We start from the raw sequence: 26,164 nt of genomic DNA on the forward strand, positions 1-26,164 counted from the left end.
CCTCACTGCATGGAATCCACTGCGTTCAATCGAGATCCATTGGGCCACGCTGCATCGAATCCACTGTATTCAATCGGGATCCATTCAGCCATGCTTCATGGAATACACTGCGTTCAATCGGGATGCATTTTACCATGCTGCATCGAATCCACTGCATTCAGTGACGCTGCATGGAATCCACTGCATTCAATCGGGATGCTTTGGGCCTCGCTGCATAAAATCCACTGCATTTAATCGGGATGCATTGGGCCTCACTGCCTGGAATCTACTGCATTCAATCATGCTGCATGGAATCCACTGCATTCAATCATGCTGCATAAAATCCCCTGCATTTAATAGGGTTCAATTTCTCCATGCTGCATGGAATCCACTGCATTCAATCATGCTTCATTGCAACCAGTGCATTCAATCGGGTACCATAGGGCCACGCTTCATGGAATCCACTGCATTCAATCATGCTTCATTGCAACCACTGCATTCAATCGGGAACCATTGGGCCATGCTGCATGGAATCCACTGCATTCAAACACGCTGCATGGAATCCACTGCATTCAATCGGGATGCTTTGGGCCATGCTGGATAATATCCACTGCATTCAATCGGGATTCATTGGGTCTCGCTGCCTGGAATCCACTGCATTCAATCATGCTGCATGGAATCCACTGCATTCAATGACACTGCATGGAATCCACTGCATTCAATAGGGTTCCATTTCTTCACGCTGCATGGAATACACTGCATTCAAACACGCTGCCTGGAATCCACTGCATTCAATCGAGATCCATTGGGCCACGCTGCATGGAATTCACTGCAATCAATCAGAATCCACTCCACCACACTGCACGGAGTGCACTGCATTCAATGGAGATCCATTGGGCCACGCTGCATGGAATCCACTGCATTCAATTGGGATCCATTTAACCCCGCTGCATGGAATCCACTGCATCAATCGGGATGCATTTTATCATGCTGCCTGGAATCCACTGCATTCAATGACACTGCATGGAATCCACTGCATCAATCGTGACGCATTTTACCATGCTGCATGGGATCCACTGCATTCATTCGGGATCCATTTAGCCATGCTGCATGTAATGCAATGCGTTTAATCGGGATGCATTTTACCATGCTGCATGGAATCCACTGCATTCAGTGATGCTGCATGGAATGCACTACATTTAATCGGGATGCATTGGGCCACGCTCCATGGAATCAACTGCATTCAATCAAGCTGGATGGAATCCACTGCATTTAATCGGGATGCATTTTAGCACGCTGCATGGAATATACTGCATTCAATCACGCTGCATGGAATTCACTGAATTCAATTGGGATCCATTGTGCCAAGATGCATGGAATCCACTGCATTCAATTAAAATCCATTGCACCACACTGCATGGAATCCACTGCATTCCATCGAGATCCATTGGGCCACGCTGCATCGAATCCACTGCATTCAATCGGGATCCATTTAACCCCGCTGCATGGAATGCACTGCGTTCAATTGGGATGCATTAAACCATGCTGCATGGAATCCACTGCATTCAATGACACTGCATGGAATCCACTGCATCAATCGGGATGCATTTTACCATGCTGCATGGAATCCACTGCATTCAGTGACGCTGCATGGAATCCACTGCAGTCAATCGGGATCCATTGTGCCACATTGCAGGGAAACCACTGCATTCAATCGACATCCATTGCGCCATGCTGCATGGAATCCACTGCATTCAATTGGGATTCATTGGGCCTCACTGCATGGAATACACTGCGTTCAATCGAGATCCATTGGGCCACGCTGCATGGAATCCACTGCATTCAATCGGGATCCATTTAGCCATGCTTCATGGAATACACTGCGTTCAATCGGGATGCATTTTACCATGCTGCATGGAATCCACTGCATTCAGTGATGCTGCATGGAATGCACTACCTTCAATCGGGATGCTTTGGGCCATGCTGCATAAAATCCACTGCATTTAATCGGGATGCATTGGGCCACTCTCCATGGAATCAACTGCATTCAATCAAGCTGGATGGAATCCACTGCATTTAATCGGGATGCATTTAACCACGCTGCATGGAAAATACAGCATTCAATCACGCTGCATGGAATCCACTGCATTCAATCGAGATCCATTGGGCCACGCTGCATGGAATTCACTGCAATCAATCAGAATCCACTGCACCACACTGCACGGAGTCCTCTGCATTCAATCGAGATCCATTGGGCCACGCTGCATGGAATCCACTGCATTCAATCGGGATCCATTTAACCCCGCTGCATGGAATCCACTGCATCAGTCGGGATGCATTTTATCATGCTGCATGGAATCCACTGCATTCAATGACACTGCATGGAATCCACTGCATCAATCCGGATGCATTTTACCATGCTGCATGGAATACACTGCATTCAATGACACTGCATGGAATCCACTGCATCAATCGTGAGGTATTTTACCATGCTGCATGGAATCCACTGCATTCATTCGGGATCCATTTAGCCATGCTGCATGTAATGCACTGCGTTTAATCGGGATGCATTTTACCATGCTGCATGGAATCCACTGCATTCAGTGATGCTGCATGGAATTCACTATATTCAATCGGGATGCTTTGGGCCATGCTGCATAAAATCCACTGCATTTAATCGGGATGCATTGGGCCACGCTCCATGGAATCAACTGCATTCAATCAAGCTGGATGGAATCCACTGCATTAAATCGGGATGCATTTTACCACGCTGCATGGAATATACTGCATTCAATCACGCTGCATGGAATCCACTGCATTCTCTCGAGATCCATTGGGCCACGCTGCATGGAATCCACTGCATTCAATCGGGATCCATTTAACCCCGGTGCATGGAATCCACTGCATCAATCGGGAAGCATTTTATCATGCTGCCTGGAATCCACTGCATTCAATGACACTGCATGGAATCCACTGCATCAATCGGGATACATTTTACCATGCTGCATGGAATACACTGCATTCAATGACACTGCATGGAATCCACTGCATCAATCGTGACGCATTTTACCATGCTGCATGGAATCCACTGCATTCAATGACACTGCATGGAATCCACTGCATTCAATCGGGATCCATTTAGCCATGCTGCATGGAATACACTGCGTTCAATCGGGATGCATTTTACCATGCTGCATGGAATCCACTGCATTCAGTGATGCTGCATGGAATTCACTACCTTCAATCGGGATGCTTTGGGCCATGCTGCATAAAATCCACTGCATTTAATCGGGATGCATTGGGCCACTCTCCATGGAATCAACTGCATTCAATCAAGCTGGATGGAATCCACTGCATTTAATCGGGATGCATTTAACCACGCTGCATGGAAAATACAGCATTCAATCACGCTGCATGGAATTCACTGCATTCAATTGGGATCCATTGCGCCACGATGCATGGAATCCACTGCATTCAATCGGGATCCATTTAACCCCGCTGCATGGAATCCACTGCATCAATCGGGATGCATTTTACCATGCTGCCTGGAATCCAATGCATTCATTGACACTGCATGGAATCCACTGCCTCAATCAGGATGCATTTTACCATGCTGCATGGAATCCACTGCATTCAATCGGGATCCATTTAGCCATGCTTCATGGAATACACTGCGTTCAATCGGGATGCATTTTACCATGCTGCATGGAATCCACTGCATTCAGTGATGCTGCATGAAATGCACTACCTTCAATCGGGATGCTTTAGGCCATGCTGCTTAAAATCCACTGCATTTAATCGGGATGCATTGGGCCACGCTCCATGGAATCAACTGCATTCAATCAAGCTGCATGGAATCCACTGCATTCAATCGGGATGCATTTTACCACGCTGTATGGAGTATACTGTATTCAATCACGCTGCATGGAATTCACTGCATTCAATTGGGATCCATTGTGCCAAATGCATGGAATCCACTGCATTCAATCAAAATCCATTGCACCATACTGCATGGAATCCACTGCATTCTCTCGAGATCCATTGGGCCACGCTGCATGGAATCCACTGCATTCAATCGGGATCCATTAAGCCACGCTGCATGGAATACACTGGGTTCAATCGGGATGCATTTTACCATGCTGCATCGAATACACTGCATTCAGTGATGCCGGATGGAACCACTGCATTCAATCGGGATACTTTGGGCCTCGCTGCATAAAATCCACTGTATTTAATCGGGATGCATTGGGCCTCACTGCATGGAATCTACTTCATTCAATCATGCTGCATGGAATCCACTGCATTCAATCATGCTGCATAAAATCCCCTGCATTTAATAGGGTTCAATTTCTCCATGCTGCATGGAATCCACTGCATTCAATCATGCTTCATTGCAACCAGTGCATTCAATCGGGTACCATAGGGCCACGCTTCATGGAATCCACTGCATTTAATCATGCTTCATAGCAACCACTGCATTCAATCGGGAACCATTGGGCCATGCTGCATGGAATCCACTGCATTCAAACACGCTGCATGGAATCCACTGCATTCAGTAGGGTTCCATTTCTTCACGCTGCATGGCATACAGTGCATTCAAACACGCAGCATGGGATCCACTGCATTCAATCGAGATCCATTGGGCCACGCTGCATGGCATCCACTGCGTTCAATCGGGATCCATGTAACCCCGCTGCATGGAATACACTGTGTTAATCAGGATGCATTTTACCATGCTGCATGGAATACACTGCATTCAATGACACTGCATGGAATCCACTGCATCAATCGGGATGAATTTTACCATGCTGCATGGAATCCACTGCATTCAGTGACGCTGCATGGAATCCACTGCAGTCAATCGGGATCCATTGTGCCACATTGCAGGGAAACCACTGCATTCAATCGACATCCATTGCGCCATGCTGCATGGAATCCACTGCATTCAATTGGGATTCATTGGGCCTCACTGCATGGAATCCACTGCATTCAATCGAGATCCATTGGGCCACGCTGCATCGAATCCACTGTATTCAATCGGGATCCATTCAGCCATGCTTCATGGAATACACTGCGTTCAATCGGGATGCATTTTACCATGCTGCATCGAATCCACTGCATTCAGTGACGCTGCATGGAATCCACTGCATTCAATCGGGATGCTTTGGGCCTCGCTGCATAAAATCCACTGCATTTAATCGGGATGCATTGGGCCTCACTGCCTGGAATCTACTGCATTCAATCATGCTGCATGGAATCCACTGCATTCAATCATGCTGCATAAAATCCCCTGCATTTAATAGGGTTCAATTTCTCCATGCTGCATGGAATCCACTGCATTCAATCATGCTTCATTGCAACCAGTGCATTCAATCGGGTACCATAGGGCCACGCTTCATGGAATCCACTGCATTCAATCATGCTTCATTGCAACCACTGCATTCAATCGGGAACCATTGGGCCATGCTGCATGGAATCCACTGCATTCAAACACGCTGCATGGAATCCACTGCATTCAATCGGGATGCTTTGGGCCATGCTGGATAATATCCACTGCATTCAATCGGGATTCATTGGGTCTCGCTGCCTGGAATCCACTGCATTCAATCATGCTGCATGGAATCCACTGCATTCAATGACACTGCATGGAATCCACTGCATTCAATAGGGTTCCATTTCTTCACGCTGCATGGAATACACTGCATTCAAACACGCTGCCTGGAATCCACTGCATTCAATCGAGATCCATTGGGCCACGCTGCATGGAATTCACTGCAATCAATCAGAATCCACTCCACCACACTGCACGGAGTGCACTGCATTCAATGGAGATCCATTGGGCCACGCTGCATGGAATCCACTGCATTCAATTGGGATCCATTTAACCCCGCTGCATGGAATCCACTGCATCAATCGGGATGCATTTTATCATGCTGCCTGGAATCCACTGCATTCAATGACACTGCATGGAATCCACTGCATCAATCGTGACGCATTTTACCATGCTGCATGAGATCCACTGCATTCATTCGGGATCCATTTAGCCATGCTGCATGTAATGCAATGCGTTTAATCGGGATGCATTTTACCATGCTGCATGGAATCCACTGCATTCAGTGATGCTGCATGGAATGCACTACATTTAATCGGGATGCATTGGGCCACGCTCCATGGAATCAACTGCATTCAATCAAGCTGGATGGAATCCACTGCATTTAATCGGGATGCATTTTAGCACGCTGCATGGAATATACTGCATTCAATCACGCTGCATGGAATTCACTGTATTCAATTGGGATCCATTGTGCCAAGATGCATGGAATCCACTGCATTCAATTAAAATCCATTGCACCACACTGCATGGAATCCACTGCATTCCATCGAGATCCATTGGGCCACGCTGCATCGAATCCACTGCATTCAATCGGGATCCATTTAACCCCGCTGCATGGAATGCACTGCGTTCAATTGGGATGCATTAAACCATGCTGCATGGAATCCACTGCATTCAATGACACTGCATGGAATCCACTGCATCAATCGGGATGCATTTTACCATGCTGCATGGAATCCACTGCATTCAGTGACGCTGCATGGAATCCACTGCAGTCAATCGGGATCCATTGTGCCACATTGCAGGGAAACCACTGCATTCAATCGACATCCATTGCGCCATGCTGCATGGAATCCACTGCATTCAATTGGGATTCATTGGGCCTCACTGCATGGAATACACTGCGTTCAATCGAGATCCATTGGGCCACGCTGCATGGAATCCACTGCATTCAATCGGGATCCATTTAGCCATGCTTCATGGAATACACTGCGTTCAATCGGGATGCATTTTACCATGCTGCATGGAATCCACTGCATTCAGTGATGCTGCATGGAATGCACTACCTTCAATCGGGATGCTTTGGGCCATGCTGCATAAAATCCACTGCATTTAATCGGGATGCATTGGGCCACTCTCCATGGAATCAACTGCATTCAATCAAGCTGGATGGAATCCACTGCATTTAATCGGGATGCATTTAACCACGCTGCATGGAAAATACAGCATTCAATCACGCTGCATGGAATCCACTGCATTCAATCGAGATCCATTGGGCCACGCTGCATGGAATTCACTGCAATCAATCAGAATCCACTGCACCACACTGCACGGAGTCCTCTGCATTCAATCGAGATCCATTGGGCCACGCTGCATGGAATCCACTGCATTCAATCGGGATCCATTTAACCCCGCTGCATGGAATCCACTGCATCAATCGGGATGCATTTTATCATGCTGCATGGAATCCACTGCATTCAATGACACTGCATGGAATCCACTGCATCAATCCGGATGCATTTTACCATGCTGCATGGAATACACTGCATTCAATGACACTGCATGGAATCCACTGCATCAATCGTGACGCATTTTACCATGCTGCATGGAATCCACTGCATTCATTCGGGATCCATTTAGCCATGCTGCATGTAATGCACTGCGTTTAATCGGGATGCATTTTACCATGCTGCATGGAATCCACTGCATTCAGTGATGCTGCATGGAATTCACTATATTCAATCGGGATGCTTTTGGCCATGCTGCATAAAATCCACTGCATTTAATCGGGATGCATTGGGCCACGCTCCATGGAATCAACTGCATTCAATCAAGCTGCATGGAATCCACTGCATTCTCTCGAGATCCATTGGGCCACGCTGCATGGAATCCACTGCATTCAATCGGGATCCATTTAACCCCGGTGCATGGAATCCACTGCATCAATCGGGAAGCATTTTATCATGCTGCCTGGAATCCACTGCATTCAATGACACTGCATGGAATCCACTGCATCAATCGGGATACATTTTACCATGCTGCATGGAATACACTGCATTCAATGACACTGCATGGAATCCACTGCATCAATCGTGACGCATTTTACAATGCTGCATGGAATCCACTGCATTCAATGACACTGCATGGAATCCACTGCATTCAATCGGGATCCATTTAGCCATGCTGCATGGAATACACTGCGTTCAATCGGGATGCATTTTACCATGCTGCATGGAATCCACTGCATTCAGTGATGCTGCATGGAATTCACTACCTTCAATCGGGATGCTTTGGGCCATGCTGCATAAAATCCACTGCATTTAATCGGGATGCATTGGGCCACTCTCCATGGAATCAACTGCATTCAATCAAGCTGGATGGAATCCACTGCATTTAATCGGGATGCATTTAACCACGCTGCATGGAAAATACAGCATTCAATCACGCTGCATGGAATTCACTGCATTCAATTGGGATCCATTGCGCCACGATGCATGGAATCCACTGCATTCAATCGGGATGCATTTTACCATGCTGCCTGGAATCCAATGCATTCATTGACACTGCATGGAATCCACTGCCTCAATCAGGATGCATTTTACCATGCTGCATGGAATCCACTGCATTCAATCGGGATCCATTTAGCCATGCTTCATGGAATACACTGCGTTCAATCGGGATGCATTTTACCATGCTGCATGGAATCCACTGCATTCAGTGATGCTGCATGGAATGCACTACCTTCAATCGGGATGCTTTAGGCCATGCTGCTTAAAATCCACTGCATTTAATCGGGATGCATTGGGCCACGCTCCATGGAATCAACTGCATTCAATCAAGCTGCATGGAATCCACTGCATTCAATCGGGATGCATTTTACCACGCTGTATGGAGTATACTGTATTCAATCACGCTGCATGGAATTCACTGCATTCAATTGGGATCCATTGTGCCAAATGCATGTAATCCACTGCATTCAATCAAAATCCATTGCACCATACTGCATGGAATCCACTGCATTCTCTCGAGATCCATTGGGCCACGCTGCATGGAATCCACTGCATTCAATCGGGATCCATTAAGCCACGCTGCATGGAATACACTGGGTTCAATCGGGATGCATTTTACCATGCTGCATCGAATACACTGCATTCAGTGATGCCGCATGGAACCACTGCATTCAATCGGGATACTTTGGGCCTCGCTGCATAAAATCCACTGTATTTAATCGGGATGCATTGGGCCTCACTGCATGGAATCTACTTCATTCAATCATGCTGCATGGAATCCACTGCATTCAATCATGCTGCATAAAATCCCCTGCATTTAATAGGGTTCAATTTCTCCATGCTGCATGGAATCCACTGCATTCAATCATGCTTCATTGCAACCAGTGCATTCAATCAGGTACCATAGGGCCACGCTTCATGGAATCCACTGCATTCAATCATGCTTCATAGCAACCACTGCATTCAATCGGGAACCATTGGGCCATGCTGCATGGAATCCACTGCATTCAAACACGCTGCATGGAATCCACTGCATTCAGTAGGGTTCCATTTCTTCACGCTGCATGGCATACAGTGCATTCAAACACGCAGCATGGGATCCACTGCATTCAATCGAGATCCATTGGGCCACGCTGCATGGCATCCACTGCGTTCAATCGGGATCCATGTAACCCCGCTGCATGGAATACACTGTGTTAATCAGGATGCATTTTACCATGCTGCATGGAATACACTGCATTCAATGACACTGCATGGAATCCACTGCATCAATCGGGATGCATTTTACCATGCTGCATGGAATCCACTGCATTCAGTGACGCTGCATGGAATCCACTGCAGTCAATCGGGATCCATTGTGCCACATTGCAGGGAAACCACTGCATTCAATCGACATCCATTGCGCCATGCTGCATGGAATCCACTGCATTCAATTGGGATTCATTGGGCCTCACTGCATGGAATCCACTGCGTTCAATCGAGATCCATTGGGCCACGCTGCATCGAATCCACTGTATTCAATCGGGATCCATTCAGCCATGCTTCATGGAATACACTGCGTTCAATCGGGATGCATTTTACCATGCTGCATCGAATCCACTGCATTCAGTGACGCTGCATGGAATCCACTGCATTCAATCGGGATGCTTTGGGCCTCGCTGCATAAAATCCACTGCATTTAATCGGGATGCATTGGGCCTCACTGCCTGGAATCTACTGCATTCAATCATGCTGCATGGAATCCACTGCATTCAATCATGCTGCATAAAATCCCCTGCATTTAATAGGGTTCAATTTCTCCATGCTGCATGGAATCCACTGCATTCAATCATGCTTCATTGCAACCAGTGCATTCAATCGGGTACCATAGGGCCACGCTTCATGGAATCCACTGCATTCAATCATGCTTCATTGCAACCACTGCATTCAATCGGGAACCATTGGGCCATGCTGCATGGGATCCACTGCATTCAAACACGCTGCATGGAATCCACTGCATTCAATCGGGATGCTTTGGGCCATGCTGGATAATATCCACTGCATTCAATCGGGATTCATTGGGTCTCGCTGCCTGGAATCCACTGCATTCAATCATGCTGCATGGAATCCACTGCATTCAATGACACTGCATGGAATCCACTGCATTCAATAGGGTTCCATTTCTTCACGCTGCATGGAATACACTGCATTCAAACACGCTGCCTGGAATCCACTGCATTCAATCGAGATCCATTGGGCCACGCTGCATGGAATTCACTGCAATCAATCAGAATCCACTCCACCACACTGCACGGAGTGCACTGCATTCAATGGAGATCCATTGGGCCACGCTGCATGGAATCCACTGCATTCAATTGGGATCCATTTAACCCCGCTGCATGGAATCCACTGCATCAATCGGGATGCATTTTATCATGCTGCCTGGAATCCACTGCATTCAATGACACTGCATGGAATCCACTGCATCAATCGTGACGCATTTTACCATGCTGCATGGGATCCACTGCATTCATTCGGGATCCATTTAGCCATGCTGCATGTAATGCAATGCGTTTAATCGGGATGCATTTTACCATGCTGCATGGAATCCACTGCATTCAGTGATGCTGCATGGAATGCACTACATTTAATCGGGATGCATTGGGCCACGCTCCATGGAATCAACTGCATTCAATCAAGCTGGATGGAATCCACTGCATTTAATCGGGATGCATTTTAGCACGCTGCATGGAATATACTGCATTCAATCACGCTGCATGGAATTCACTGTATTCAATTGGGATCCATTGTGCCAAGATGCATGGAATCCACTGCATTCAATTAAAATCCATTGCACCACACTGCATGGAATCCACTGCATTCCATCGAGATCCATTGGGCCACGCTGCATCGAATCCACTGCATTCAATCGGGATCCATTTAACCCCGCTGCATGGAATGCACTGCGTTCAATTGGGATGCATTAAACCATGCTGCATGGAATCCACTGCATTCAATGACACTGCATGGAATCCACTGCATCAATCGGGATGCATTTTACCATGCTGCATGGAATCCACTGCATTCAGTGACGCTGCATGGAATCCACTGCAGTCAATCGGGATCCATTGTGCCACATTGCAGGGAAACCACTGCATTCAATCGACATCCATTGCGCCATGCTGCATGGAATCCACTTCATTCAATTGGGATTCATTGGGCCTCACTGCATGGAATACACTGCGTTCAATCGAGATCCATTGGGCCACGCTGCATGGAATCCACTGCATTCAATCGGGATCCATTTAGCCATGCTTCATGGAATACACTGCGTTCAATCGGGATGCATTTTACCATGCTGCATGGAATCCACTGCATTCAGTGATGCTGCATGGAATGCACTACCTTCAATCGGGATGCTTTGGGCCATGCTGCATAAAATCCACTGCATTTAATCGGGATGCATTGGGCCACTCTCCATGGAATCAACTGCATTCAATCAAGCTGGATGGAATCCACTGCATTTAATCGGGATGCATTTAACCACGCTGCATGGAAAATACAGCATTCAATCACGCTGCATGGAATCCACTGCATTCAATCGAGATCCATTGGGCCACGCTGCATGGAATTCACTGCAATCAATCAGAATCCACTGCACCACACTGCACGGAGTCCTCTGCATTCAATCGAGATCCATTGGGCCACGCTGCATGGAATCCACTGCATTCAATCGGGATCCATTTAACCCCGCTGCATGGAATCCACTGCATCAATCGGGATGCATTTTATCATGCTGCATGGAATCCACTGCATTCAATGACACTGCATGGAATCCACTGCATCAATCCGGATGCATTTTACCATGCTGCATGGAATACACTGCATTCAATGACACTGCATGGAATCCACTGCATCAATCGTGACGCATTTTACCATGCTGCATGGAATCCACTGCATTCATTCGGGATCCATTTAGCCATGCTGCATGTAATGCACTGCGTTTAATCGGGATGCATTTTACCATGCTGCATGGAATCCACTGCATTCAGTGATGCTGCATGGAATTCACTATATTCAATCGGGATGCTTTTGGCCATGCTGCATAAAATCCACTGCATTTAATCGGGATGCATTGGGCCACGCTCCATGGAATCAACTGCATTCAATCAAGCTGGATGGAATCCACTGCATTGAATCGGGATGCATTTTACCACGCTGCATGGAATATACTGCATTCAATCACGCTGCATGGAATCCACTGCATTCTCTCGAGATCCATTGGGCCACGCTGCATGGAATCCACTGCATTCAATCGGGATCCATTTAACCCCGGTGCATGGAATCCACTGCATCAATCGGGAAGCATTTTATCATGCTGCCTGGAATCCACTGCATTCAATGACACTGCATGGAATCCACTGCATCAATCGGGATACATTTTACCATGCTGCATGGAATACACTGCATTCAATGACACTGCATGGAATCCACTGCATCAATCGTGACGCATTTTACAATGCTGCATGGAATCCACTGCATTCAATGACACTGCATGGAATCCACTGCATTCAATCGGGATCCATTTAGCCATGCTGCATGGAATACACTGCGTTCAATCGGGATGCATTTTACCATGCTGCATGGAATCCACTGCATTCAGTGATGCTGCATGGAATTCACTACCTTCAATCGGGATGCTTTGGGCCATGCTGCATAAAATCCACTGCATTTAATCGGGATGCATTGGGCCACTCTCCATGGAATCAACTGCATTCAATCAAGCTGGATGGAATCCACTGCATTTAATCGGGATGCATTTAACCACGCTGCATGGAAAATACAGCATTCAATCACGCTGCATGGAATTCACTGCATTCAATTGGGATCCATTGCGCCACGATGCATGGAATCCACTGCATTCAATCGGGATGCATTTTACCATGCTGCCTGGAATCCAATGCATTCATTGACACTGCATGGAATCCACTGCCTCAATCAGGATGCATTTTACCATGCTGCATGGAATCCACTGCATTCAATCGGGATCCATTTAGCCATGCTTCATGGAATACACTGCGTTCAATCGGGATGCATTTTACCATGCTGCATGGAATCCACTGCATTCAGTGATGCTGCATGAAATGCACTACCTTCAATCGGGATGCTTTAGGCCATGCTGCTTAAAATCCACTGCATTTAATCGGGATGCATTGGGCCACGCTCCATGGAATCAACTGCATTCAATCAAGCTGCATGGAATCCACTGCATTCAATCGGGATGCATTTTACCACGCTGTATGGAGTATACTGTATTCAATCACGCTGCATGGAATTCACTGCATTCAATTGGGATCCATTGTGCCAAATGCATGGAATCCACTGCATTCAATCAAAATCCATTGCACCATACTGCATGGAATCCACTGCATTCTCTCGAGATCCATTGGGCCACGCTGCATGGAATCCACTGCATTCAATCGGGATCCATTAAGCCACGCTGCATGGAATACACTGGGTTCAATCGGGATGCATTTTACCATGCTGCATCGAATACACTGCATTCAGTGATGCCGCATGGAACCACTGCATTCAATCGGGATACTTTGGGCCTCGCTGCATAAAATCCACTGTATTTAATCGGGATGCATTGGGCCTCACTGCATGGAATCTACTTCATTCAATCATGCTGCATGGAATCCACTGCATTCAATCATGCTGCATAAAATCCCCTGCATTTAATAGGGTTCAATTTCTCCATGCTGCATGGAATCCACTGCATTCAATCATGCTTCATTGCAACCAGTGCATTCAATCAGGTACCATAGGGCCACGCTTCATGGAATCCACTGCATTCAATCATGCTTCATAGCAACCACTGCATTCAATCGGGAACCATTGGGCCATGCTGCATGGAATCCACTGCATTCAAACACGCTGCATGGAATCCACTGCATTCAGTAGGGTTCCATTTCTTCACGCTGCATGGCATACAGTGCATTCAAACACGCAGCATGGGATCCACTGCATTCAATCGAGATCCATTGGGCCACGCTGCATGGCATCCACTGCGTTCAATCGGGATCCATGTAACCCCGCTGCATGGAATACACTGTGTTAATCAGGATGCATTTTACCATGCTGCATGGAATACACTGCATTCAATGACACTGCATGGAATCCACTGCATCAATCGGGATGAATTTTACCATGCTGCATGGAATCCACTGCATTCAGTGACGCTGCATGGAATCCACTGCAGTCAATCGGGATCCATTGTGCCACATTGCAGGGAAACCACTGCATTCAATCGACATCCATTGCGCCATGCTGCATGGAATCCACTGCATTCAATTGGGATTCATTGGGCCTCACTGCATGGAATCCACTGCGTTCAATCGAGATCCATTGGGCCACGCTGCATCGAATCCACTGTATTCAATCGGGATCCATTCAGCCATGCTTCATGGAATACACTGCGTTCAATCGGGATGCATTTTACCATGCTGCATCGAATCCACTGCATTCAGTGACGCTGCATGGAATCCACTGCATTCAATCGGGATGCTTTGGGCCTCGCTGCATAAAATCCACTGCATTTAATCGGGATGCATTGGGCCTCACTGCCTGGAATCTACTGCATTCAATCATGCTGCATGGAATCCACTGCATTCAATCATGCTGCATAAAATCCCCTGCATTTAATAGGGTTCAATTTCTCCATGCTGCATGGAATCCACTGCATTCAATCATGCTTCATTGCAACCAGTGCATTCAATCGGGTACCATAGGGCCACGCTTCATGGAATCCACTGCATTCAATCATGCTTCATTGCAACCACTGCATTCAATCGGGAACCATTGGGCCATGCTGCATGGAATCCACTGCATTCAAACACGCTGCATGGAATCCACTGCATTCAATCGGGATGCTTTGGGCCATGCTGGATAATATCCACTGCATTCAATCGGGATTCATTGGGTCTCGCTGCCTGGAATCCACTGCATTCAATCATGCTGCATGGAATCCACTGCATTCAATGACACTGCATGGAATCCACTGCATTCAATAGGGTTCCATTTCTTCACGCTGCATGGAATACACTGCATTCAAACACGCTGCCTGGAATCCACTGCATTCAATCGAGATCCATTGGGCCACGCTGCATGGAATTCACTGCAATCAATCAGAATCCACTCCACCACACTGCACGGAGTGCACTGCATTCAATGGAGATCCATTGGGCCACGCTGCATGGAATCCACTGCATTCAATTGGGATCCATTTAACCCCGCTGCATGGAATCCACTGCATCAATCGGGATGCATTTTATCATGCTGCCTGGAATCCACTGCATTCAATGACACTGCATGGAATCCACTGCATCAATCGTGACGCATTTTACCATGCTGCATGGGATACACTGCATTCATTCGGGATCCATTTAGCCATGCTGCATGTAATGCAATGCGTTTAATCGGGATGCATTTTACCATGCTGCATGGAATCCACTGCATTCAGTGATGCTGCATGGAATGCACTACATTTAATCGGGATGCATTGGGCCACGCTCCATGGAATCAACTGCATTCAATCAAGCTGGATGGAATCCACTGCATTTAATCGGGATGCATTTTAGCACGCTGCATGGAATATACTGCATTCAATCACGCTGCATGGAATTCACTGTATTCAATTGGGATCCATTGTGCCAAGATGCATGGAATCCACTGCATTCAATTAAAATCCATTGCACCACACTGCATGGAATCCACTGCATTCCATCGAGATCCATTGGGCCACGCTGCATCGAATCCACTGCATTCAATCGGGATCCATTTAACCCCGCTGCATGGAATGCACTGCGTTCAATTGGGATGCATTAAACCATGCTGCATGGAATCCACTGCATTCAATGACACTGCATGGAATCCACTGCATCAATCGGGATGCATTTTACCATGCTGCATGGAATCCACTGCATTCAGTGACGCTGCATGGAATCCACTGCAGTCAATCGGGATCCATTGTGCCACATTGCAGGGAAACCACTGCATTCAATCGACATCCATTGCGCCATGCTGCATGGAATCCACTGCATTCAATTGGGATTCATTGGGCCTCACTGCATGGAATACACTGCGTTCAATCGAGATCCATTGGGCCACGCTGCATGGAATCCACTGCATTCAATCGGGATCCATTTAGCCATGCTTCATGGAATACACTGCGTTCAATCGGGATGCATTTTACCATGCTGCATGGAATCCACTGCATTCAGTGATGCTGCATGGAATGCACTACCTTCAATCGGGATGCTTTGGGCCATGCTGCATAAAATCCACTGCATTTAATCGGGATGCATTGGGCCACTCTCCATGGAATCAACTGCATTCAATCAAGCTGGATGGAATCCACTGCATTTAATCGGGATGCATTTAACCACGCTGCATGGAAAATACAGCATTCAATCACGCTGCATGGAATCCACTGCATTCAATCGAGATCCATTGGGCCACGCTGCATGGAATTCACTGCAATCAATCAGAATCCACTGCACCACACTGCACGGAGTCCTCTGCATTCAATCGAGATCCATTGGGCCACGCTGCATGGAATCCACTGCATTCAATCGGGATCCATTTAACCCCGCTGCATGGAATCCACTGCATCAATCGGGATGCATTTTATCATGCTGCATGGAATCCACTGCATTCAATGACACTGCATGGAATCCACTGCATCAATCCGGATGCATTTTACCATGCTGCATGGAATACACTGCATTCAATGACACTGCATGGAATCCACTGCATCAATCGTGACGCATTTTACCATGCTGCATGGAATCCACTGCATTCATTCGGGATCCATTTAGCCATGCTGCATGTAATGCACTGCGTTTAATCGGGATGCATTTTACCATGCTGCATGGAATCCACTGCATTCAGTGATGCTGCATGGAATTCACTATATTCAATCGGGATGCTTTTGGCCATGCTGCATAAAATCCACTGCATTTAATCGGGATGCATTGGGCCACGCTCCATGGAATCAACTGCATTCAATCAAGCTGGATGGAATCCACTGCATTGAATCGGGATGCATTTTACCACGCTGCATGGAATATACTGCATTCAATCACGCTGCATGGAATCCACTGCATTCTCTCGAGATCCATTGGGCCACGCTGCATGGAATCCACTGCATTCAATCGGGATCCATTTAACCCCGGTGCATGGAATCCACTGCATCAATCGGGAAGCATTTTATCATGCTGCCTGGAATCCACTGCATTCAATGACACTGCATGGAATCCACTGCATCAATCGGGATACATTTTACCATGCTGCATGGAATACACTGCATTCAATGACACTGCATGGAATCCACTGCATCAATCGTGACGCATTTTACAATGCTGCATGGAATCCACTGCATTCAATGACACTGCATGGAATCCACTGCATTCAATCGGGATCCATTTAGCCATGCTGCATGGAATACACTGCGTTCAATCGGGATGCATTTTACCATGCTGCATGGAATCCACTGCATTCAGTGATGCTGCATGGAATTCACTACCTTCAATCGGGATGCTTTGGGCCATGCTGCATAAAATCCACTGCATTTAATCGGGATGCATTGGGCCACTCTCCATGGAATCAACTGCATTCAATCAAGCTGGATGGAATCCACTGCATTTAATCGGGATGCATTTAACCACGCTGCATGGAAAATACAGCATTCAATCACGCTGCATGGAATTCACTGCATTCAATTGGGATCCATTGCGCCACGATGCATGGAATCCACTGCATTCAATCGGGATGCATTTTACCATGCTGCCTGGAATCCAATGCATTCATTGACACTGCATGGAATCCACTGCCTCAATCAGGATGCATTTTACCATGCTGCATGGAATCCACTGCATTCAATCGGGATCCATTTAGCCATGCTTCATGGAATACACTGCGTTCAATCGGGATGCATTTTACCATGCTGCATGGAATCCACTGCATTCAGTGATGCTGCATGAAATGCACTACCTTCAATCGGGATGCTTTAGGCCATGCTGCTTAAAATCCACTGCATTTAATCGGGATGCATTGGGCCACGCTCCATGGAATCAACTGCATTCAATCAAGCTGCATGGAATCCACTGCATTCAATCGGGATGCATTTTACCACGCTGTATGGAGTATACTGTATTCAATCACGCTGCATGGAATTCACTGCATTCAATTGGGATCCATTGTGCCAAATGCATGGAATCCACTGCATTCAATCAAAATCCATTGCACCATACTGCATGGAATCCACTGCATTCTCTCGAGATCCATTGGGCCACGCTGCATGGAATCCACTGCATTCAATCGGGATCCATTAAGCCACGCTGCATGGAATACACTGGGTTCAATCGGGATGCATTTTACCATGCTGCATCGAATACACTGCATTCAGTGATGCCGCATGGAACCACTGCATTCAATCGGGATACTTTGGGCCTCGCTGCATAAAATCCACTGTATTTAATCGGGATGCATTGGGCCTCACTGCATGGAATCTACTTCATTCAATCATGCTGCATGGAATCCACTGCATTCAATCATGCTGCATAAAATCCCCTGCATTTAATAGGGTTCAATTTCTCCATGCTGCATGGAATCCACTGCATTCAATCATGCTTCATTGCAACCAGTGCATTCAATCAGGTACCATAGGGCCACGCTTCATGGAATCCACTGCATTCAATCATGCTTCATAGCAACCACTGCATTCAATCGGGAACCATTGGGCCATGCTGCATGGAATCCACTGCATTCAAACACGCTGCATGGAATCCACTGCATTCAGTAGGGTTCCATTTCTTCACGCTGCATGGCATACAGTGCATTCAAACACGCAGCATGGGATCCACTGCATTCAATCGAGATCCATTGGGCCACGCTGCATGGCATCCACTGCGTTCAATCGGGATCCATGTAACCCCGCTGCATGGAATACACTGTGTTAATCAGGATGCATTTTACCATGCTGCATGGAATACACTGCATTCAATGACACTGCATGGAATCCACTGCATCAATCGGGATGAATTTTACCATGCTGCATGGAATCCACTGCATTCAGTGACGCTGCATGGAATCCACTGCAGTCAATCGGGATCCATTGTGCCACATTGCAGGGAAACCACTGCATTCAATCGACATCCATTGCGCCATGCTGCATGGAATCCACTGCATTCAATTGGGATTCATTGGGCCTCACTGCATGGAATCCACTGCGTTCAATCGAGATCCATTGGGCCACGCTGCATCGAATCCACTGTATTCAATCGGGATCCATTCAGCCATGCTTCATGGAATACACTGCGTTCAATCGGGATGCATTTTACCATGCTGCATCGAATCCACTGCATTCAGTGACGCTGCATGGAATCCACTGCATTCAATCGGGATGCTTTGGGCCTCGCTGCATAAAATCCACTGCATTTAATCGGGATGCATTGGGCCTCACTGCCTGGAATCTACTGCATTCAATCATGCTGCATGGAATCCACTGCATTCAATCATGCTGCATAAAATCCCCTGCATTTAATAGGGTTCAATTTCTCCATGCTGCATGGAATCCACTGCATTCAATCATGCTTCATTGCAACCAGTGCATTCAATCGGGTACCATAGGGCCACGCTTCATGGAATCCACTGCATTCAATCATGCTTCATTGCAACCACTGCATTCAATCGGGAACCATTGGGCCATGCTGCATGGAATCCACTGCATTCAAACACGCTGCATGGAATCCACTGCATTCAATCGGGATGCTTTGGGCCATGCTGGATAATATCCACTGCATTCAATCGGGATTCATTGGGTCTCGCTGCCTGGAATCCACTGCATTCAATCATGCTGCATGGAATCCACTGCATTCAATGACACTGCATGGAATCCACTGCATTCAATAGGGTTCCATTTCTTCACGCTGCATGGAATACACTGCATTCAAACACGCTGCCTGGAATCCACTGCATTCAATCGAGATCCATTGGGCCACGCTGCATGGAATTCACTGCAATCAATCAGAATCCACTCCACCACACTGCACGGAGTGCACTGCATTCAATGGAGATCCATTGGGCCACGCTGCATGGAATCCACTGCATTCAATTGGGATCCATTTAACCCCGCTGCATGGAATCCACTGCATCAATCGGGATGCATTTTATCATGCTGCCTGGAATCCACTGCATTCAATGACACTGCATGGAATCCACTGCATCAATCGTGACGCATTTTACCATGCTGCATGGGATCCACTGCATTCATTCGGGATCCATTTAGCCATGCTGCATGTAATGCAATGCGTTTAATCGGGATGCATTTTACCATGCTGCATGGAATCCACTGCATTCAGTGATGCTGCATGGAATGCACTACATTTAATCGGGATGCATTGGGCCACGCTCCATGGAATCAACTGCATTCAATCAAGCTGGATGGAATCCACTGCATTTAATCGGGATGCATTTTAGCACGCTGCATGGAATATACTGCATTCAATCACGCTGCATGGAATTCACTGTATTCAATTGGGATCCATTGTGCCAAGATGCATGGAATCCACTGCATTCAATTAAAATCCATTGCACCACACTGCATGGAATCCACTGCATTCCATCGAGATCCATTGGGCCACGCTGCATCGAATCCACTGCATTCAATCGGGATCCATTTAACCCCGCTGCATGGAATGCACTGCGTTCAATTGGGATGCATTAAACCATGCTGCATGGAATCCACTGCATTCAATGACACTGCATGGAATCCACTGCATCAATCGGGATGCATTTTACCATGCTGCATGGAATCCACTGCATTCAGTGATGCTGCATGGAATGCACTACATTCAATCGGGATGCTTTGGGCCATGCTGCTTAAAATCCACTGCATTTAATCGGGATGTATTGGGCCACGCTCCATGGAATCAACTGCATTCAATCAAGCTGCATGGAATCCACTGCATTCAATCGACATCCATTGGGCCACGCTGCATGGAATCCACTGCATTCAATTGGGATTTATTGGGCCTCACTGCATGGAATACACTGCATTCAATCGAGATCCATTGGGCCACGCTGCATGGAATACACTGCATTCAATCGGGATCCATTTAGCCATGCTTCATTGAATACACTGCGTTCAATCGGGTTGCTTTTTACAATGCTGCATGGAATCCACTGCATTCAGTGATGCTGCATGGAATGCACTACATTCAATCGGGATGCTTTGGGCCATGCTGCTTAAAATCCACTGCATTTAATCGGGATGTATTGGGCCACGCTCCATGGAATCAACTGCATTCAATCAAGCTGCATGGAATCCACTGCATTCAATCGACATCCATTGGGCCACGCTGCATGGAATCCACTGCATTCAATCGGGATCAATTTAACCCCGCTGCATGGAATCCACTGCATCAATCGGGATGCATTTTACCATGCTGCATGGAATCCACTGCATTAATGACACTGCATGGAATCCACTGCATCAATCGGGATGCATTTTACCATGCTGCATGGTATCCACTGCATTCAATGACACTGCATGGAATCCACTGCATCACTCGGGACGCATTTTACCATGCTGCATGGAATCCACTGCATTATGTGACGCTGCATGGAATCCACTGCAGTCAATCGGGATCCATTGTGCCCCATTGCAGGGAAACCACGTCATTCAATCGACATCCATTGCACCATGCTGCATGGAATCCACTGCATTCAATCGGGATCCATTTAGCCATGCTTCATGGAATACACTGCGTTCAATCGGGATGCATTTTACCATGCTGCATGGAATCCACTGCATTCAGTGATGCTGCATGGAATGCACTACCTTCAATCGGGATGCTTTAGGCCATGCTGCTTAAAATCCACTGCATTTAATCGGGATGCATTGGGCCACGCTCCATGGAATCAACTGAATTCAATCAAGCTGCATGGAATCCACTGCATTCAATCGGGATGCATTTTACCACGCTGTATGGAGTATACTGTATTCAATCACGCTGCATGGAATTCACTGCATTCAATTGGGATCCATTGTGCCAAATGCATGGAATCCACTGCGTTCAATCAAAATCCATTGCACCATACTGCATGGAATCCACTGCATTCTCTCGAGATCCATTGGGCCACGCTGCATGGAATCCACTGCATTCAATCGGGATCCATTAAGCCACGCTGCATGGAATACACTGGGTTCAATCGGGATGCATTTTACCATGCTGCATCGAATACACTGCATTCAGTGATGCCGCATGGAACCACTGCATTCAATCGGGATACTTTGGGCCTCGCTGCATAAAATCCACTGCATTTAATCGGGATGCATTGGGCCTCACTGCATGGAATCTACTTCATTCAATCATGCTGCATGGAATCCACTGCATTCAATCATGCTGCATAAAATCCCCTGCATTTAATAGGGTTCAATTTCTCCATGCTGCATGGAATCCACTGCATTCAATCATGCTTCATTGCAACCAGTGCATTCAATCAGGTACCATAGGGCCACGCTTCATGGAATCCACTGCATTCAATCATGCTTCATAGCAACCACTGCATTCAATCGGGAACCATTGGGCCATGCTGCATGGAATCCACTGCATTCAAACACGCTGCATGGAATCCACTGCATTCAGTAGGGTTCCATTTCTTCACGCTGCATGGCATACAGTGCATTCAAACACGCAGCATGGGATCCACTGCATTCAATCGAGATCCATTGGGCCACGCTGCATGGCATCCACTGCGTTCAATCGGGATCCATGTAACCCCGCTGCATGGAATACACTGTGTTAATCAGGATGCATTTTACCATGCTGCATGGAATACACTGCATTCAATGACACTGCATGGAATCCACTGCATCAATCGGGATGAATTTTACCATGCTGCATGGAATCCACTGCATTCAGTGACGCTGCATGGAATCCACTGCAGTCAATCGGGATCCATTGTGCCACATTGCAGGGAAACCACTGCATTCAATCGACATCCATTGCGCCATGCTGCATGGAATCCACTGCATTCAATTGGGATTCATTGGGCCTCACTGCATGGAATCCACTGCGTTCAATCGAGATCCATTGGGCCACGCTGCATCGAATCCACTGTATTCAATCGGGATCCATTCAGCCATGCTTCATGGAATACACTGCGTTCAATCGGGATGCATTTTACCATGCTGCATCGAATCCACTGCATTCAGTGACGCTGCATGGAATCCACTGCATTCAATCGGGATGCTTTGGGCCTCGCTGCATAAAATCCACTGCATTTAATCGGGATGCATTGGGCCTCACTGCCTGGAATCTACTGCATTCAATCATGCTGCATGGAATCCACTGCATTCAATCATGCTGCATAAAATCCCCTGCATTTAATAGGGTTCAATTTCTCCATGCTGCATGGGATCCACTGCATTCAATCATGCTTCATTGCAACCAGTGCATTCAATCGGGTACCATAGGGCCACGCTTCATGGAATCCACTGCATTCAATCATGCTTCATTGCAACCACTGCATTCAATCGGGAACCATTGGGCCATGCTGCATGGAATCCACTGCATTCAAACACGCTGCATGGAATCCACTGCATTCAATCGGGATGCTTTGGGCCATGCTGGATAATATCCACTGCATTCAATCGGGATTCATTGGGTCTCGCTGCCTGGAATCCACTGCATTCAATCATGCTGCATGGAATCCACTGCATTCAATGACACTGCATGGAATCCACTGCATTCAATAGGGTTCCATTTCTTCACGCTGCATGGAATACACTGCATTCAAACACGCTGCCTGGAATCCACTGCATTCAATCGAGATCCATTGGGCCACGCTGCATGGAATTCACTGCAATCAATCAGAATCCACTCCACCACACTGCACGGAGTGCACTGCATTCAATGGAGATCCATTGGGCCACGCTGCATGGAATCCACTGCATTCAATTGGGATCCATTTAACCCCGCTGCATGGAATCCACTGCATCAATCGGGATGTATTTTATCATGCTGCCTGGAATCCACTGCATTCAATGACACTGCATGGAATCCACTGCATCAATCGTGACGCATTTTACCATGCTGCATGGAATCCACTGCATTCATTCGGGATCCATTTAGCCATGCTGCATGTAATGCAATGCGTTTAATCGGGATGCATTTTACCATGCTGCATGGAATCCACTGCATTCAGTGATGCTGCATGGAATGCACTACATTTAATCGGGATGCATTGGGCCACGCTCCATGGAATCAACTGCATTCAATCAAGCTGGATGGAATCCACTGCATTTAATCGGGATGCATTTTAGCACGCTGCATGGAATATACTGCATTCAATCACGCTGCATGGAATTCACTGTATTCAATTGGGATCCATTGTGCCAAGATGCATGGAATCCACTGCGTTCAATTAAAATCCATTGCACCACACTGCATGGAATCCACTGCATTCCATCGAGATCCATTGGGCCACGCTGCATCGAATCCACTGCATTCAATCGGGATCCATTTAACCCCGCTGCATGGAATGCACTGCGTTCAATTGGGATGCATTAAACCATGCTGCATGGAATCCACTGCATTCAATGACACTGCATGGAATCCACTGCATCAATCGGGATGCATTTTACCATGCTGCATGGAATCCACTGCATTCAGTGACGCTGCATGGAATCCACTGCAGTCAATCGGGATCCATTGTGCCACATTGCAGGGAAACCACTGCATTCAATCGACATCCATTGCGCCATGCTGCATGGAATCCACTGCATTCAATTGGGATTCATTGGGCCTCACTGCATGGAATACACTGCGTTCAATCGAGATCCATTGGGCCACGCTGCATGGAATCCACTGCATTCAATCGGGATCCATTTAGCCATGCTGCATGGAATACACTGCGTTCAATCGGGATGCATTTTACCATGCTGCATGGAATCCACTGCATTCAGTGATGCTGCATGGAATGCACTACCTTCAATCGGGATGCTTTGGGCCATGCTGCATAAAATCCACTGCATTTAATGGGGATGCATTGGGCCACTCTCCATGGAATCATCTGCATTCAATCAAGCTGGATGGAATCCACTGCATTTAATCGGGATGCATTTAACCACGCTGCATGGAAAATACAGCATTCAATCACGCTGCATGGAATCCACTGCATTCAATCGAGATCCATTGGGCCACGCTGCATGGAATTCACTGCAATCAATCAGAATCCACTGCACCACACTGCACGGACTCCTCTGCATTCAATCGAAATCCATTGGGCCACGCTGCATGGAATCCACTGCATTCAATCGGGATCCATTTAAACCCGCTGCATGGAATCCACTGAATCAATCGGGATGCATTTTATCATGCTGCATGGAATCCCCTGCATTCAATGACACTGCATGGAATCCACTGCATCAATCCGGATGCATTTTACCATGCTGCATGGAATACACTGCATTCAATGACACTGCATGGAATCCACTGCATCAATCGTGACGCATTTTACCATGCTGCATGGAATCCACTGCATTCATTCGAGATCCATTTAGCCATGCTGCATGTAATGCACTGCGTTTAATCGGGATGCATTTTACCATGCTGCATGGAATCCACTGCATTCAGTGATGCTGCATGGAATTCACTATATTCAATCGGGATGCTTTGGGCCATGCTGCATAAAATCCACTGCATTTAATCGGGATGCATTGGGCCACGCTCCATGGAATCAACTGCATTCAATCAAGCTGGATGGAATCCACTGCATTGAATCGGGATGCATTTTA

This window comes from Sus scrofa, chromosome 13 (genome assembly GCF_054392235.1).
Source record: "Sus scrofa isolate SSC_HxYL_T2T_F1_AM1 chromosome 13, Sscrofa_HxYL_maternal_Yorkshire_Landrace_v2.0, whole genome shotgun sequence".
In the NCBI taxonomy this organism is placed as follows: Eukaryota; Metazoa; Chordata; class Mammalia; order Artiodactyla; family Suidae; genus Sus; species Sus scrofa.